Genomic DNA, 7005 nt, shown 5'->3' with positions numbered 1-7005 from the left:
ATGGAAGGGTGTAATATGAATTTTATTGAAGGGAATAGCAGTAGCAGGTATACACACTATGGAGGACTCAAGCCTCTATGTAACAGTATAGTAAGAACAGAACCAGTATAATAAAGAAGAAAAGAAAAATTGAGAAGGAACGCATTAGAGACAATCCACGCTCCTCATCCAAAGACCTGTGCAGAATTTTGGAAAGGTGAGATCAGAGAGGGTTTTCCATGATAGAAGGAAGGGGAGAGAAGGAGAGAGAATAGAAAGGCTAGAGAAAATAACAGAAAGGAGTGAGAATTACCACATCACGCTAACGAACGTATTCCTCTAACCGCCTATTAGTAGTTCTCATTCTTGCACTTCTTCTTGGGCCTTGATTTACCCCTATGCTTGCCATCTGTCCCTGGCTTATAACTGATTCCTCCTCCCACATATGTGGCTCTAAGGTATGATTGTTATTACTATTTTCTGCATATGTAGCCTGGTTAACCTCCACGTGCTCTGCCTTCTTCCTATTCGTTACATTACCCCGCTCATCAACAACAACCTTGTCCTCAAGGTTGAAATCAGGATAAGTATGGCGCAGATCATCAGCACTCTCCCACGATGTGTCCGCACTCGGCCCCTGACCCCATTTGACCTGCAGTTGGAGAATCTTTTTACCATCTTTGATGACTGTTCTTGTACCCAGAATTTCTTGCGGTTCCAATAAAGGTCCCAACTCTGTTGTGCATAGAGGAAGGGGGAGATAATGGTCAACCTTCTCACCTCTAAACTTCTTTAAAGCTGATATGTGAAACACATTATGAATCTTGGCTTCAGGAGGCAGTGCCAATTTATAAGCCACGACACTAAGCTTACGACAGATCTTAAATGGCCCGAAATAACGCATCACCAATTTTTGATGCTTCCTCAAAGCAACTGAATGTTGTCTATAAGGTTGAAGCTTTACCAACACGAAATCACCCTCGTCAAATTCAACCAAACGTCGCTGCTTGTCTGCAAAGTGTTTCATGAATTGTTGGGAGCGAGCCATGTTACGCTTTAGCTGCTCTAATATCTGATCCCGTGCTAGCAACATGTCTTGAAGAGACGGTTCATCATCTGGGCAGAATTCATACTTCACCAAGGACGGCGGATCCCTACCATATAAGGCCCTAAAAGGAGACATCTTAATACTCTGGTGCCAAGAAGTGTTATACCAAAGTTGCGCCCATGGAAGCATCTCGAGCCACTTCCTAGGAGCATCAAAGCAGAAGCAACGGAGATACATTTCCAGAGTCTTATTCAGTACCTCACTCTGACCATCCGTTTGAGGGTGGTAGGCAGAACTCATAGCCAATGTAGTGCCCTGCATCTCAAAAAGCTGCTGCCAGAATTTGCTTACAAAAACCTTATCCCTATCCGATACAATTGATTTAGGAAATCCATGAAGCTTCACAACATGCTTAACAAAAGCCTCAGCAACACTCTTACTACTAAAGTCAGGCTTGAGTGGAATGAAATGAGCAAATTTGGTGAGGCGATCAATAACAACTAAGATCACCGAAAAACCATTAACCGGTGGCAAGGCCACAATGAAATCCATGCATATGTCCTCCCAAACTCGAGAGGGAATTGGAAGAGGTTGCAGCAGCCCAGCGGGTAACTTGGATTCTATCTTCGCCTTTTGACAAGTGCCACAAGAGAGCACATAGTCCCTTATTTGTCGTTGCATATTTGGCCAGTAAAAAGTAGAGCAAATGCGCTCCACGGTCTTGGCAATACCCGCATGACCGCCTACAGCGCTATCGTGGTATTCCTTCATGATGAGGTCAATGAGTTTGCTGTTTTTGGGTACCACTACTCTGTCCCGCCAGAGCAAGATGCCATTGCGATATGAATAATTCTTATCAGCTACCATGTTGTGACGGCACTAAATGATAATATCTTGAAGGAATGTATCCTTATCAATCTCTTCCTTTAGAATATGTAGCCATTCAGATTTTGGAGTGGACCAAGCCGCAAAGAAGGAACCAGATAATGCATCAGCCGCAAGATTTTCCTTACCCGGCTTATATTGTATCTCAAAGTCGTACCCCAAAAGCTTATGCAGCCACTTATGCTGTTCTGGGGTGTGCAGATTCTGCTCCAAGAGGGTCTTTAAGCTCTGGTGGTCAGTGCGTATGATGAACCTCTTACCCAGCAAATAATGACGGAACTTGGCAACTGCCTCCGTAATCGTGTAGAATTCACGGGTGTAAGCTGACTGCTGCTGCATAGAGGGAGATAATTTTTTTGAAAAGTAAGCAATAGGGTGCTTCTCTTGAGCCAATACAGCCCCAATGCCCAACCCTGAAGCATCTGTCTCTAACTCAAAGGGCAACTCAAAATTAGGAAGAGCCAAAACAGGACGTGAAGAAATGGCCATCTTGAGTTGAAGAAAGGCAGATTCAGCCTCATCTTTCCAGACGAATGCATCCTTCTTGAGCAGATCGGTCAGCGGGGCAGCAATAGAGGCATACCCTTTGATGAAGCGTCGATAATAACCTGACAAGCCTAAAAAACCTCGCAGCTGCTTGAGGTTTTGAGGTTGTTTCCACTCCATAACTGCTTGCACCTTTGCATCTTCCATATGAACCCCATTACCAGATATAGTATGGCCCAGATAATCTATCTCTGCCAAGCCGAAGGAGCACTTTGAAAGCTTGGCATAAAGCTGTTCCTGCTGTAATAGCTTCAAAACTAATTCGAGGTGGTGTAAATGCTGGTCCCACGTCGGGCTATAGATGAGAATGTCATCAAAAAATACCAGCACGAACCGCCTTAAGAATGGACGAAACACATCATTCATCAAACATTGAAATGTTGCTGGGGCATTGGTTAAGCCGAACGGCATCACCAACCATTCATACAACCCTTGATGCGTCCGGAAAGCAGTCTTGAAACGATCCTCCGGCCTAACCAATATCTGGTGGTAACCCGAGCGTAAATCTAGTTTTGAGAACACTGTCGCACCAAAAAGCTCATCTAAGAGTTCATCAACTGTGGGAATTGGGAAGCTATCCTTGATGGTGATATTATTGAGAGCCCTATAATCAGTACAAAACCTCCATGTGCCATCCTTTTTCTTAACCAATAAAATTGGTGATGAAAATGGGCTCTTGCTAGGCTGGATAATTCCTTCGTGTAGCATCTCCTGAACCATTAATTCAATCTGAGCCTTCTGACTATGAGGGTATCTATAAGGTCTGGACTTCACTGGTGCGGCACCCTGAACCAACGGAATGCTATGATCATGAGTGCGCTGTGGAGGTAATCCTGATGGTGCAGCAAAAACCCCCTCATAGGTATGAAGAAGCCGCCCCAATTCAGGTTTCATAGTCACAGGGAATTGAATCTTGGGCATAGCAGCCTCCGTCGCTGGTTGCACCTCAAGAGTGAAAGCCGCTGCAATGGCGTCAGTACTAACCAACCGCTTTATATGGTTAAATTGAGCTTGAGCAGGGGTCCCTGATTTTTCACCATTCACAGTCACAAACTTACCCTGGTGCAAAAATCTGAGAAAGGAAGAGTCATAATCCACTATGTGAGCTTTTAGAGTCTTTAACCAGGTTGTACCAATAACCAAGTCGCCCCCTGCAACATGTAGCACAAAGACATCCGGAATTGTCACATAGCAACCTGACAAATTAACATTTAAGGCCGGAAGGTATCCCTCCACCGGTAACACATCAAAATCACCCACCATGACCTTGACCCCTGGAGCAGGCTCAATGGGCAGATTCAAGAACTTAGCGATTCGGGGCTGTATAAAGCTATCAGAGCTCCCCCCATCGATCAGTGCCGAAACTTCTAACCCATTAATTGAGGGTCTAATACGGATCATGGCCGGACCAGTGGTACCTAGCATGGCATTACATGATAAATGGTGGCCCAAGACTTGCTGCTCTAATTGTGGTAAAATCTCCAGGTCGAGCGGCGTATCTCCCGTTGATGGATCAATGTCCTCCAAATCATCGGAACCAAGTTGCAGCAACATGAACTGGCGATTTGTACACCTGTGGCTAGCTGAAAACTTCTCATCACACCAGTAGCACAAGCCTTTGTCACGTCTAATTTGAATCTCCGCTGGTGATAGTTTTCGGATTGGTGTTTTGGTTGGAGTAGGAGCGTTACGCTGATTTGGTGTTGGAAGAAAGGGCGGAAGAGGACCACGATTATTTACGCGTGGTTGCGGTGCTGCCATAGTAGGAATTCCTGGACGACTAATTGAAGGGCCCAAGGTAGTACGTGGAGATGGAGAGAATTTATCCTCGTAAAGTCTGGCGAGGGCGACAGCGCGCATGAGCGACGGGGGGCACTGGGCCTTCACCTCGCGGCGAATATCGGGCTTGAGACCACTGATGAAGCAATCGCGAAGGGCCTCAGGTGGTTCAATACGTGAACGATTCGCCAACGCCACAAAATCGGAATAATAGTCACCCACTGACCCAGATTGTTGTAGCTTGAAGAGAAGTTCCCGTGGCGATTCATAGAGAGACGGACCAAATTCAATTTCTATTACCCGCTTCAATTGATCCCACAAACGAAATTGAGCAGTGCGCTGAGACATTTGAAACCAAGGAACTGTCGGTCCCATCATATGGATCCCAGCTATACCGAGCTTCTCCTCCTCAGGCACCCGAAAAAAATCAAAGTATTGGTCCATCGAGAAGATCCAGCCAAGCGCATCTCCGCCATCGAATTTTGGTAAATCAAAATTCACCCTTCGTTGAGGAAGCCCGTATCGGGGTTGGATATCACCCTCAGAGTTCGACCCATGCGTAGGCTCACGCGATGGAGAACGGCTACGAGTTCTGGACTGAGCGAGCTGAGCAATAGAGTGTTGAATCGCATCAAACTTTATATTCGTAGTCTCAGAAGTTCTGGCCCTCTCAGCTCGGTGTTCCTCCGTTACCAACTCAAGCAATTGAAAGAGTCGCTTGATGTCCGCCTCCATCCCTTTCATCCTAGTATTATCAGCCACAGCCATGGAGACAATGAAAGCACCAAATGGAAGGGTGTAATATGAATTTTATTGAAGGGAATAGCAGTAGCAGGTATACACACTATGGAGGACTCAAGCCTCTATGTAACAGTATAGTAAGAACAGAACCAGTATAATAAAGAAGAAAAGAAAAATTGAGAAGGAACGCATTAGAGACAATCCACGCTCCTCATCCAAAGACCTGTGCAGAATTTTGGAAAGGTGAGATCAGAGAGGGTTTTCCATGATAGAAGGAAGGGGAGAGAAGGAGAGAGAATAGAAAGGCTAGAGAAAATAACAGAAAGAAGTGAGAATTACCACATCACGCTAACGAACGTATTCCTCTAACCGCCTATTAGTAGTTCTCATTCTTGCACTTCTTCTTGGGCCTTGATTTACCCCTATGCTTGCCATCTGTCCCTGGCTTATAACTGATTCCTCCTCCCACATATGTGGCTCTAAGGTATGATTGTTATTACTATTTTCTGCATATGTAGCCTGGTTAACCTCCACGTGCTCTGCCTTCTTCCTATTCGTTACACTACACCTCCAAATTAAACTTCTAAATTTTAATATTAAAATAACCATCCATACACTAGTAAAATGAATATCCGATATATTTATTGTTTATATTGTTTAATATTTTCATTGTTTACCTATACTTTTCCTATACATATTGACAATGAAAGTTAAGACCTCTCTTGAAAACTTGGATGAGTCAATTTTTAACATTGACTTATTACTTTTGGTTCGTGTGGTAGGTTGGTTAAGTAATTAAAAAGAGAGTAGAATAAGACCTAAATAATGGTCTTCTTTCTTTACCCCATCTAACGTTTCCTTTAACCATTATAAAACAAATAAAGTCACCCATCATTATATGCTTTTTGTTAGAAAGCAAATTCCCTCCTAATCATGCATGTTTTCCATTATTTTTTTCTGTTTATCTTTATGTTTTTTGTCGTGTTTCTCATCAAGAGTATGCAAAGAGCAGCCATTTGATCAGCCATTTTTAATTTATTTAATTTAAAGGCTTTTCATTATTATTAATTAGTGGTAACAGGGTGATGAGGAAGTGAATATATTACATATTTATAAAGTGAAAGGACCGTAGCGTTGAACATTCAAAAGAGAAATAAGAAACAATAAACAACTTTAAAGTATTTAAAGTAAAAGACTCGCACGAAAACGAGAATCAACTAATTTGGAATTAAAACCTACAAAATAATTACACAAATAAGGAAAATTCTATTTATGTATAAAAAAAGAAGTAAAATGGGAAATAACCACGAACCCCACTCGTTGGTCGTGTTTGTCTGACGACTTTTTGGCAAGAATAAATAAAGGCCTATTTCGTATAGCTGTATTTGAGAACAGAGTAATTTCTACATCTGAAATCATTAACATAATAAAAATATTAATATTACATTTGAAATATATTTTCTTGCATTGTTCTGTTTTTTCTTTTAAATTATTTTTCCTTTACTCTACCTTAATTGATGAGGTATAATGTTTAGCTCATACATCTAACAAACTTTAATTTAATTTGACAGCTAAATTACTTTTGTTTGTATGAAGAATATCTAGAAACACATGCATAACCAAATGAGGGTCACATAATATTTTAATTTATTACAGATTTTCTCAAAGTTTTAGTTAGGATATCCCAACCTAATTTTTAGACTTTTGCTGTTGCACATATTCTTTTAGACTTTGCTATCTATGATGTTACAAAATCCCTAATCCTCTCACTCTGTTGCACGTATTCTCTACTCCATTGATATGATGATCTCATATTCTCATCAGATCAAACCAAATAATGCCCAATTTTAAGCTCCTATATATATTTTGACTCACAGCAATAATGTACTAGAAAAATTAGTAAACCCACAAAAAAGGAAAAAAAAGAAGAAAATAATCAAGTTCAGATATAAAATGTCAGAACCTGATTCAATATAAAGTTGATATCATATGTTGCTGCGTATATGTTTTTTTTTAAATCATGGATA

This window comes from Arachis duranensis, chromosome 4 (genome assembly GCF_000817695.3).
Source record: "Arachis duranensis cultivar V14167 chromosome 4, aradu.V14167.gnm2.J7QH, whole genome shotgun sequence".
NCBI classification, from domain to species: Eukaryota; Viridiplantae; Streptophyta; class Magnoliopsida; order Fabales; family Fabaceae; genus Arachis; species Arachis duranensis.
The sequence above is the reverse complement of the archived record's forward strand: the minus strand, read 5'-3'. Positions refer to the sequence as shown.